Source organism: Gekko japonicus, unplaced genomic scaffold, assembly GCF_001447785.1.
Source record: "Gekko japonicus isolate JY-2015 unplaced genomic scaffold, Gekko_japonicus_V1.1 scaffold6031, whole genome shotgun sequence".
Taxonomy (NCBI): domain Eukaryota; kingdom Metazoa; phylum Chordata; class Lepidosauria; order Squamata; family Gekkonidae; genus Gekko; species Gekko japonicus.
Window position 1 is genome coordinate 23560 of NW_015175553.1, and position 12746 is coordinate 36305.

General features: G+C 45.2%; 1 non-coding gene across 1 annotated transcript; it reads right to left on the minus strand.

The window, feature by feature from the left end:
• Positions 1 to 1290: 1290 nt before the first annotated feature.
• On the minus strand, positions 1291 to 1371 carry TRNAS-AGA. The gene has a single exon. It is a non-coding gene; the product is annotated as a tRNA-Ser (tRNA).
• Between the last annotated feature and the right edge of the window lie 11375 nt (positions 1372 to 12746).

The window sequence follows — 12746 nt, forward strand, 5'->3', positions numbered from 1 at the left end:
AAAAAAGGTACAGGTTTATTTTTAAACAAATATTTTAAATCTCAGAGCAGGGCTTTAGCTGTTGTACCTAACCAGGCCAGTTGTAGGAAAACAAACAGGACCAGGTTTGTCTTCCATTAAAAAAGGTTTAAAGTAGCATCTAATTGTTGAAAAAAAGTGGTGAGGTTAGCTCTGCTGTTCGTGCTCTGACTGACCTTCTGTGGTGAAGACAGGCACTTCCCCCCCCAATCATATTGGTTAGCAATTAGGGAGCTCTTCCTGATTCCATCAGGGGGAATCAGGTGGTTCTAGTTCTAGATAGGAGTAGTTAATTCAAAAACCAAAACCCAAACTTTTAAAAAGGTTTGAACAAGCCATCTCAAGGACAGTCTAAACCATAGTCAGGGCCAGTTTAGACATTCACTAGTGATTAAAAAAAACCCAGGAAAAAAGTGAAGCAAGGCTAGGTTAGGGTCTACTGAAAAACAGAAAAAAAACTTTTGGTGGGAGGGTTTATAAAAAGGTGTGTGAGGTTGCTTTAGGGTCAGGTGATAGTGTAGGTAAGTTAGGTGCTTAATACTCTCCCCACATCAAGTTAGCCTGAGTTTGGCCAGGGGTACCATGAGCGGCAGGAAGGAGACGCAGAGGGGCCCTGGGGGTAAGGCGAGGGAGAAGACTAGAGGGGCGGAGGGGAGGGGGGAGGGGAAAGCTGCGGCTCTCCCCGCAACCAAGCGCAGGGCCACGGCTGAGCATCCTGGCGCCACTCCGACCTCTGGCCAGGGTGGTGCCTCCTCGAAGAAGACGCCGCGTGTGTCTCTCTTTGACCTTTTTAAGAATGTTCCGGTGGTGGCCCCAGCGAAGGTTACTGTAGGTGCTGGCACTGTGCAGGGTTCTGCTGCTCAGGCAGTTCCTCCTCCAGCTGTTGGGACTCAGCAGCAGGAGGAGGGGCAGCAAGGGCAGTCCATGGGGTTGACCTTTGGGGACACTCTGTTCTCAGGGCTCACTCCAGGGACTAAGAGGGCTCTAGAGGAACTGGAGGAGGAGCGGGGTGACCCGCCCACTCCTTGGGTCATGCCTCTAGGCCTCAGCAGGACTCCCGTGGGGGGGAGGAGAGCGGGCTGGGACAGGAGGAAGAGGAAAAGATGGAGGCAGGTGCGCTGCCATCTCAACCCCTTCTCACTGCTCAGTTTTCTCTTTCTGCCCCCCCCAAGACACGAATTAAAAGGTGTGAAAACAGAAGCTTCTTAAACTCAAGGAGACAGGTCTAAAACTAACCCAACACAAATAATCGAGGAAGGGAATGAAAAATATCGTGGTCGGCAGGATTCGAACCAGCGCGGGGAGACCCCATGGACTTCTAGTCCAACGCCTTGACCACTCGGCGACGACCACTTGGTTAAAGAGCTTGTTGAAAAATGAAAGACAGAAAGACAGAAAGAAGCAGAGCCAGAGCAATCTGCCCCCTCAAAAACCTGGCTCACAGTAACTCAGCTTAGAGGTAACATTGGTTTACCGTGGGCATGGGCAGTGCTTCTTTTTGTGTTGGTCTTTTTCACACAGGTTGACAAAGAAGTCTACCTCTCTAGGCACAGCAGAGATGGACAGACAGACAAGCTGACAGAAGAAGACAGGCTGCTTCCTTGGCATGAGACAGATGGGCTGCCTCCCTTGACAGAGGCCTGAGTGCCCACAGCCTTGTCTATATTGCTGTCAGGCACTTATCCAGGCTTCTGACAAGGTGGTATGCATCACAACAAGCCACGGTTTATCTCGGTAGATAATTGTTTTTTGAATGTTTTGGAATTTTATGGACGTCACGTGAACTGACAGGAGGAGGAGGAGGAGGAGGAGGAGGAGGAGGAGGAGACAAGGGTGCACTTCGCTAGGTCGATTGTGGTCTCTTGTCTTTATTTGCGAAGTAGACAAGAGCGCAATCGGCCAACGAAGTGGCCTGCATTCACACACACGGCATGGTTTTTTTGACTAATGAAAACATAACAGGATGCTAGAAGACTGACGTCCTGTGGTTTCAACTTCCATCCAGCATCCTTCCTGATGCATTGAGCAGTGACCATGGAGGAGGGCCCTCTGGGGTTGCGATTGCGAGGGAGACGTCCCTGTGAGAATCTCCTGAGTCCTGACCTGCACTGCTGGGAACGGGGCGGGGGGATGATTCCCCATCCCCAACCCAGGAATCATCATATCTCTATCTTTGGGCACCCCCTGGACAGTTGGCAGCCACTCTAATTTGGGGGCATCTGGGTTCTTCTGACCTCCCTTTGCCTCGAGAGAGGCAAAGGGAAAATGAATGGCCTGCATTGCACCTTGGCAGTTTGGGGGGGGGGGTTCTTGTTGTGTTGTTGTTGTTGTTGGTCTCTCACACAGGTTGACAAAGAAAGAAGTCTAGGTAGGCGCACAGTCAAGCTGACAGAAGAAGACAGAGGCTGCCTCCTTGGCCAGGGACCATGAGGGCACACCTTCTGCTGTGCTAGGAGAGGAGGAGTGTCATCCTGGTTCCTGTGCTAAGTGGGCGGCCAGCAATCTCACCTGGTGTGTCTACTGTTGTCAAGGCTCAACAAAGAGGTCTTGACAGGCAATGAGACATAGAGGCTGCCTCCCCTTAGTGTGCTGTGCAGTTCAGGCAACTAACAAGGTGGGCCGTGCGTCACACCAAGCCACGGTTATCAGTGGCAGATGGATGTGATAATGTTCTGCTGTTTTCTGGATATGAACTGACAGGAGGAGGAGGAGGAGGAGGAGGAGGAGGAGGAGGAGGAGGAGGAGGAGGAGGAGGAGGAGGAGGAGGAGACAAGGGCGCACTTCGCTGTATCGCATGTAGGACCCTGTCTGTCTTTGCTAAGTAGACATGATGCTTCATGCGTGTGACGAAGTGGCCTGCGATCACCAATGCATGGTTTTTGGCCTAAACAAATCATAGCCCCTGCCTGGTGGGGGTGGGGCTATCTTCCTTCCTTAGTCGCCGCCAACCAATCACTGGATTCACAATCACTCACAACGCCTTCCCACAGGTATCATATGGTGGGACCCCTATGGATGATTCCCCAACCTGGGAATCATCATATCTCAATCTTTGGGCACCCCCTGGAGAGTTGGCGGCCACTCTGATTGGAGTAATTTGGGTTCCTCTGGCCTACCTTTGCCTCTCTTCAGGTGCGCCGAGTGGGGATTTGCGCACGCACAGTGATTGCTCACGTCACTTGCACAGGCCCTGCCTGCCCTCCTCCAGTTATGCTCTGCAGAAATCCTCAGGTTTGGACTGAGTCCAGTTGGGTGACTGGCACAGAGGTTGTTGAGGGGGGGTTGAGATTGCAGAGCAGCTGGGCATGGCTGACAGGCTCCCCTATGTAGGCTGCTGCCACCGCAGAGGGAGATTGTCTGGTTTGCTTTTGGGGGTTTTCGGGCACTGCCTGGCTGGCACATTGGCACACTTGTGGTGTACTGGTTCTGCTGCTGGGCCTGGCTGGCTGGCATTGGCATTGCAGTGCACATAATAGCTCCCTCGGCCTGTGTGCTGCCGCTCCAGTCCAGTGCAGTCTGGAGAGATTCTCTGGTTTGACCTAGTCCTTCAACTTCTAATGGTTTTGGGGCACTGACTGGCATAGTGGCATGGCAACCTGGCTGGCAAAGGTGTCAGATTGCTCTGGTTCTTCTGTTACTGGGGCCTGGCTGGCATGCACTTGCTCTCTCAGTCTGTAGGCTGCTGCTGCCGCTGTCTGCAGAAATTCTCTGGTTAGAGCACCAAGTTGGTTCTGGGCACTGATTGGTTGCACCTTGGCGCAGGTTGTGGGGGGGGGCAGATTGCTCTGGTGACTGGTCCTGCTGCTGGGCCTGTCTGGCATTGGCATGGCAATGCACAGACATGCTACCTCACCTCAGTGCTGCTGCTGAGATTCTTTGGTTTGAGCAAAGTTGTGTTGGTTTGGGGGTTTGGGCAGCACCCAGTTTGGCGGCAAAGGTGTTCGGGGGGGGGGGACTTGTATGGTGCAGTGCTGGGGCTGGCTGGTGCAATGCAAAGTTTGCAAACATGCTCCCCCAAACAGTTTGCCCCCATCCCTCCATTGTTCTCAATGGTGGGAAAAAAAGTTATTTTTTTCCCACCATAGAGAACAATGGGATGGGGGCAACCTGTTTGGGGGCCCATAGAATTGGACCCCCTGGTCCAATCTTCCTGAAACTTGGTGGGTATATTGGGGAGAGGTTCTAGTAACCACCCTCCAAGTTTGGAGCCTCCAACTCCAAGGGCCATATGATACAATGTTGCCGAATTGCCGCCGAATTTCGGCGGCAAACCGGGAATAAACTGCAGAAGGCTGATCTGGGGGCAACCTGTTTGGGGGGCCATAAAATTGTACCCCCTTGTCCAATCGCCTTGAAACTTGGTGGGCATGTTGGGAAGAGGTTCCAGTGAGCATATCTATACTTTACTGAAATAGATATTCGGGTTTTTTCGGGTTTCCCGAAAAAATTCGGGTCCAATAAACCCGAATCCGAATTTTACCGAATTTCTTTTTTTGCACATCCCTAGGAGGCTCCCTTACCACTTGACAGGGCATCTCGGGCATCCTCCTGGGCCTGTGCCCTCGGACTTTCCTCTGACGAAGCTCCTTCTGCGTCAGTGATAGTCTTCACAGATCGTCCCCACATCTGAAACAAGAGCCAGGTAAGAGGAGGAATGGAAATATCTAGAGGTAGAAATATCTAAGAAAAGATGGGGACAATACACTGAGAAGTTATAGTAAGGAGATGAAAGGATGACAGATTCCTTTCCAGAACAATCTTTTGAAGAAGAGCCAATGGTTTTAGAAAGTAAAGGGAAAACTGTATTGAGAGCTATTGGGAGAAACAGATCACCACGAGTAGATGGGATAGCAATAGAATTATTCCATGGCACAAAAAAGGAGTCCTTCAAAGTCTTAACAAGAATATGCTAACGAAGATGGAAAACAAAACAATGGCTCACAGTCTGGAAACTTTCACTTTACATTGCTATTCCAACAAAAGGAGACATCAAAGTCTGCAGCAACTACTGCACTGTCACATTAATTTCTCATGGGAGTAAAGTGATACTCAAAAAATCTTACAATGAAGCCTATTAACATAGATGGAATGAGTAATGCTAGGTGCTTAAGCTGGATTCAGAAAAGGACAAGGTACTTGAGATCATATCACAAATTCAGGTCAGTTATTGGAGCACAGAAGAGAATTTTAGAAGAAAACCAGCTTGTGTTCCATAGATTACAGCAAAGCTTTGGACTGCATGGATCATGAGAAGTTATGGCTGGTTTTAAAAGAAATGAGTCTGCCACAACAACTGCTTGCATTGATGCGCAACCTGTACTCTGAACAAGAGACTAATAGTAAACATCTACGCGCCCAATCAAGGACAAGAAAGATTTTCCCAGGAATTACGAAATATATTAGTAAAGTTTACAACGGAAGAAATCTTTATAATAGGTTACTTCAATGCGGTGTTAAATATAAAAGAAGATAGGAAAAATCAAAGGAAAGAAATAGCAAAATCAAATGAACTTCCTCAAGCCTTTTTATTACTAGCTAGTGAGCTGAATCTCATAGATCTGTGGAGAGTGAGAAATGGCAACAAAAAAGACTATACCTTTTTCTCCGCACGCCATAAATCATGGTCGAGGATCGACATGATATGGGCCTCGAGCTCACTTGTATCAGACATTGTGAAAGTGGAGATACTGCCATCAACCTTCGCAGACCATAACCCTGTGATGTTGGAAATTAATGACACAGCTAGACCTTTCAGATGGATGCTGAAAACGTGGTTGCTGAATAATCAGATATTTGTGAAAGAATGTAAAGAAGAATTTGAAGCTTTCTTTATACCGGAAACAAATATCGATATTATATGGGATGCCTTCGCAAGAGGAAGAATTATAAGACAAGAAATTTGGGTGAGAAGGCAAAGACAACAGAAATACAAATATTTAGTTGAACAAGTCAAGAAAGAAGAAGACCACCTGAAGAAGGCACCGCAATCTGCTCAATTAAGATTTAGGATTATGACTTTACAACATCAACTAAACGATTTACTAACTCAAGAATCGGCGGAAAAAATAAAATATGCAAAACAGCAATTTTTTGAAAAAGGGAATAAGCCATCTCGGTGGTTATCCTATAAGCTGAAGAGAAACAAAGAAATGAAGCAGATAAAAATGTTAAAGAACAAGCAAGGAGATAATTGTTTCTTTCCAGAAGAGATGAATAACATAATAGAGGACTTCTATAATAATCTGTATGCCCAGAAAGAACAAAATATACAGGAAATAGAAAACTTTTTGGATAACTATAATAAGAAAAATTTACAGCAGAACAAAAGGGAAAATTGAATGCACCAATTAATATTGAGGAGATAACGGCGATCCTTAAGAAACTAAAGATAAAGAAAACACCAGGACCTGACGGGCTGCCAACAGAATTTTATCAGACCTTCAGCAAACAAATTGGAAACCCTTTGAAATTAACTATACAAAACATTATTGATAATAAACGAATGCCAAAATCTTGGGAAGAAGCCTTAATCACTTTGATACCTAAGCAACAAACTGATACAACACAGATTAAAAATTATAGGCCCATCTCATTGCTAAATAGCGATTATAAAATATATGCAGCAATTTTAGCGAGCAGACTTAAAAAGGTTTTACAACAGGTTATCCATAGTGATCAAGCAGGTTTCTTGCCACAACGTCATTTAAGAAATAATGTCAGGACATTACTGGACGTGATCGAATTTTATGAAAACCATCCAAGCGAACAATTAGCCCTCTTATTTTTAGACGCCGAGAAGGCATTTGATAACGTTTGTTGGGAGTTCTTACTTAGACAATTTAAGCATTGGGATTGCGGAGAAACATTCTATAATATGATACAGATGATTTATGTGCAACAAGAAGCTAAAATAATATGTAATGGTCACCTGACTGGAAAAATACAAATAGCTAAGGGGACAAGGCAAGGATGCCCGCTGTCCCCTTTATTATTTATTTTTGCAATAGAATTATTTAATGATATGGTGAGGGCAGACCCATTAATTAAAGGTTTAAATGTGAAAGGCGAACAGTTTAAATTATTGGCGTACGCCGATGATCTGGTCTTGATCTTAGAGGACCCCATTACATCCTTAGCCCATTTAGTACACAAAATACAAATATACAGTCAGGTGGCGGGGCTGAAAGTGAATCTCCAGAAGTCTAAAATAATAACAAAGAACTGTTCCAAAGCAATTGAAAGGAGGATACAAGAAATAACAGGATTTGTAATAACTAAAAAAACTAAATACCTTGGAATTTGGATAACAAATAAGTGCTGTTCCCTGTATAATGATAATTATAAGAAGTTACTGCCAGAGATTAAGAAAGACTTGGAAAGTTGGAGAGGGCTACAACTATCATTGTTAGGTAGAATTGCTACGATTAAAATGGCTATTTTGCCAAAAGTAATGTTCTTGTTCCAGACAATACCTATTCTACGAAATCAAGAGTTTTTTTAAAGAACTAGGTAAGAGTTGCTCTCTGTTTGTGTGGCAAGCAAAAAAACCAAGATTTAGGTTACAGTTAATGCAGTGTAAGGAGGAGTTAGGAGGATTAGCAATGCCGGTTTGGGAACTATATTACAGAGCTGCAGCCCTTGTATGGGTAAGGGAGTGGGCAACATTGTCCAATAGTAGACTTTTAAGATTAGAAGGTTATGACCTCCCGCAGGGGTGGCATGCTACTTTGTGGTACGATAAAGAAAAGAAATTTTTTGAACGACATTATCTGAGAAGATCTTTGATAACGGTTTGGAGGGAGGTTAAATTTCAATATTACAAGAAGACACCTAGATGGGTTGCACCCCTAGAAGCCTTAGAAATACCATCTTTGTATGTACACAGGGGAAGTTGCCCCTATGATACTCTGTTGGATAATGGAAATAATCTGAAAACAATAGATACTTTGAAAGCCCAAAAAATTGAGTTGACTTGGCTACAAACTATCCAATTGAAATTAAGATTCAAAGAACATGCAAAAATTGGTTTTTATGGAACAACAACAGAATTTGATAAGGTTTGGCTTATAGCGGAAACTAAATTGATTTAAAAAATATACAGTACTCTTTTAGAGAAAAAGATACAAGAAGATATGATATGGGCCAGTTGGAAAATATGGAATAGAGATTTAGGGTATGAGATAGACCAACGTAAATGGTTGCAAATATGGGAGACAAACATAAAGATTACGGGGGTTACTCTCTTTAAAGAAAACATTTACAAAGTAGTACACAGCTGCGGTGGCTCAAGTGGTTAAGACGCTGAACTGCAGGCTGTGGAAGGTCAGTAGTTCAGCGGTTCAAGACCCGGGTGCCGCAAGACAGGGTGAGCTCCTGTCTCTAGTTCCAGCTCCTGCCAATCTAGCAGTTCGAAAACAAGAAATTGCAAGTAGATAAATAGGGACCACTTCGGTGGGAAGGTAACAGCGTTCCGTGCGCCTTGGAGTTTAGTCATGCCGGCCACATGACCACGGAAATGTCTTCGGACAGCGCTGGCTCTTCGGCTTTGAAATGGAGATGAGCACCGCAACCCTAGAGTCGGATTCGACTGGCTTTCGAGCAAGGGAACCTTTACCTTTTTACACAGGTGGTACTTATACCCTTCAAGATTGGCAAAATATGGCAATAACGTGACAAATGTCTGTTGGAAATGTCATCAAAGTATTGGCACATATTTCCACATGTGGTGGACGTGCGCTAAAGCTAGGAAGTATTGGGAGGAGATTAGAAAATGGATAGTAGAAATCATGGAACTAGTAATACCATTAAAACCAGAAATCTTCCTATTAAATATCATTCCCGATGTAGGGGGGAAAGAAGGAAAAACGTTATTACTATATTGTATAACTGCCGTTAGAATGTGTTATGCCAAATATTGGAAAACCGAGGAAATTCCAGACAAATTAGAAGTCATTCAAAAATGGTTTGATGTCGCTGAAATGGATAAACTGTCAAATACATTAACTGGGAAAGATGAAGTAATATATAATAAGAAATGGAAAAGATTACTTGACTGGAAATTTAACTAAGTGATTAGGAGGATATTAGGAAATCGTTAAGAGGAATACTTATGGTTGTATGCTCGTCTTTGTTAATACTCACTGATATGTTATATTATGTTACATTGGGTGTGGGTGACTGGGAAAACTAATAAAAACGTTTATTAAAAAAAACAAAAAAAAAACAAGAGACCAGTGTTAGGACAGAAGACGGAGAAACAGAATGGCTTCCAAACTGGAAAAAGTGTCAGACCACGAAGTATTTTATCTCCCTTTCCCTTCAATCTATATGCAAAACATATCATAAGGAAAGATGGATTCGATTTAGATGACGGAGGAGTGAAAACTGGTAGAAAAAACAGTAACTATTTGAGATATGAAGTTGACACCACAATACTGGCAGAGAATAGAGAAGTCTTGAAACAACCACAATGTAGGTTAATGCAGGAAGCGCCAAAGCGGGATTACAGCTGAACATCAAGAAGACAAAAGGACTGACTAGTCTGGAATTCCAGAATTTAGAGTTAATGATGAAGAACTTGAATTGGCTCAAGATTTTCTGTTCCTTGGCTCCGCCATCAATCACAAGGGAGACAGCAAGCAAGAACTCAGGAGACTGAGGCTGGGAAGGGCAGCCCAGAAGGAAGATTCTCTGGGGGGAGGAGGAGGAGAATTGGACTGATATCCTGCCCTTCACTCAGAAACCGAGAGCAGCTTACAATCTCCTTTCCTTCCACTCCCCACAACAGACACCCCGTGCGGTAGATGGGGCTGAGAGAGCTCTGAGAAAACTGCTCTTGAGAGAACAGCCACTGACCCAAGGTCACCCACTGGCTGCATGCTGAGGCGTGGGGAATCAAACACAGTTCTCCAGATTAGAGTCCGCCGCCCTTAACCACTATGCCAAACCGGATCCTAGTTGTGGTACTGGAGGAGAGTTTTTATTGATACTGTGGACCACCAAAAAGACAAATCAGTGGGTTCTAGAGCAAACCAAACCTCAACTCTCCCTAAAAGCTAAAATGACTAAAATTAGACTATCGTACTTTGGTGTCATTATGAGAAGACAAGAGTCACTGGCAAAGACAATAATGCTAGAAAAACTTGAAGGCAGAAGGAAACGAGGAAGACCAAACATGGGATGGATTGACAAGGAAGCCACGGCCTTCAGATTGTAAGACCCAGGAAAGGCTGTTAACATTAGGATGTTTTGCAGGACATTAATTCATAGGGTCACCATAAATCGAAAGCAAACTCATAGTCTGGTATGAAAAAAATATATGCAGATGTGTGCTAGATGCCCACAGAATGAATAGACTAATAATAGATACTAGATTAAAGCCATAACATCTTTTACTGTCTGATAATAAAAAACAACCACGTATTCCTTCATAGAAAAAATACAGAGGTCGATGCAATTACACATAGCAGTCTGCTTCAGACTCCCTCAGTCTATATCCCTCTAACAGTCTTGTATTCTCAAAAGTAGTCAGCTCCAAATTCAATCTCTCTTTCAATAGTTTTTCCGGATATTTAAGCGTTTCAGATCTCTGGTCTTTCGTCAGGAACAAATCCTATATAGGAATCTTACATTCAAGTGGACACTTTCATTTATTTACTTTTCTGTTAATCTACTTCGGCAAGGTCTCCTCACTTATTTTCAAGCATGCTGATGCTGATGCCAAAATCAAATGCACCCAGAGTCAAGTGGACCCAGAGTCAAATGGACTGTCTTGGGATTCTGTGTTATTCTTGTGGATAGGAAGCAAACTGATGGCAGTTCACATGCACCCACAGAGAAATATCTGACAAGAAGCCTTAGGATAAGGTCACTGCTTGAACTGAGTGAATGAAAACCCCTCACCTGCTCTGCCTGCCTCTTCTCCTCTGCCTGACACAGGAGGAAACCTTCGGCCAGGGCCACCGCCTGCGAACTGGTCTCTGGCCCGCATCCTCTGACCCAGCACTGCATGTCCTGGGGCAGGACGGCCAGGAACTGCTCCAGGATCACCAGGTCCAGGATCTGCTTCTTGGTGTTCCTCTCCGGCTTCAGCCAACGGTTGCAAAGTCCATGGAGCCAGCTGCAAACCTCTCGGGGCCCATCGGCCTCCTGGTAAGAGAACTGCCGGAAATGTCGGCTGTGTATATCTGTGCTCATAGTGTCCTGAGCCAAGATCTCTGGCAGAGCTCTTTCCCAAAATTCAACACCACTCTCTCCTGGGATGGGATGGGGACCTTTCCTTGATGTCTTGCTAGTCCCAGGGCCTTCTGGGTCCTCCTCTTCCATCTCCTTCTCCTTTCTCTTGGGTTGCCTCGGACTGTGGAAGGACACTGTTATTCACTTGCCTATGAAGAGGGAAAGATATCAAAAAGTCAGAAAGAAACCAAAAGAGAAAGGAGTGATATCAATGGCCCTGGACAAGAGACAACGTAAGTGGATCAGAAGGAGTGTCCGTGTTGTAGTTTGTGGATCAGGATTAATGTCACTGGGTTATTTTAAGTATCAAGCTTTTTAGGTTACACTTCTTTGGTCCTTCAGGAAAGAAAAACACTTCTATTGGGCTCTTTAACAATCTGCTATGGATGTTATAAGCTTGGCCTCCAGTATGGGGACCAGTGCATCTCAAGGTAAACTGGGGCCCAGGAGAAAGCAACTGGGAAGGGCTAAACCACGGCAGAGAGTTCCTCAGTAGGCCGGAAGGGCTGGGCAAGATGTCTGCCCAGGAAGCGGTCATCCGAGGGGAAGGGGCAGAGGGGCCTCTCCAGGTCAGGGCACAAATGGGGTGCTGGGGGGCAAAGAGGAGCAGGACGAGGCAGGGATGGGGCAAAGGTCATCAACCGCTTCCTGGCTGCTGTGGTCAAATTGCTGAGAGTGAACACATTGAAACTGAACCCTGCAAAGACAGAAGTCGTACTGGTTGGGAAAGCAAAATTCTTGAAAGACACTGTGTTTGTCGCTTTCGATTGGGTTCAGCTAATCCTCGCCGACTCAGTGAAGTGACTTGGAATTATGCTGGACCCAACCATATTGCTAGAGAAGCAAGTTAATGCAGTTGCAAAAAAGGCTTTCTCCCAACTCAGCCCAGCTCAGAAAACGGCCCCTTCCCTTGATACAGCTGATCCGGCCACCAGGACCCATGCCACAGTGACATGGAGACTAGACTAGATCAATGCCCTGTTAACACTGCATGAAACTAAACCACACACTCCAGCTGGGCTCCGCCATTATCAGGAACTAGATGAATTACCACCTGGTCTGGGCAGGGGCCTTCTCCGTTCTGGCCCCCACGAATGGTCTGCCTGAGGCGGGTCAGGAAGGCACCCACTTGCCTGCCTTTCCACAGATGAAGCAGAACTGAATTATCCAAGAGGGCTTTTCTAAGCAAGCAATAGGGTAGCACTGGACAGAAGGCTTCACAAGGTTTCTTGCATACATCATTAGGGAATCGGGTCTGAATGACTGTGTTTAGTTCGCTGTAAGTTGGATCCCACGTTAACATTTATGCTTTCCCTCAATACTGTTTTTCAGGTTTCTGGCCGGTTCTCCAACCCAAATTCTATTGCAGAGTTTACTGAATGTATTGATGTTACAGAGTCCCACTGAAGGGTGGACTATAATCAATCTTAATAAATAAAACATCGTAAATAACCCCCCCCCCCTTGGGAATCTGCAGATGGGGGGGGCACCGC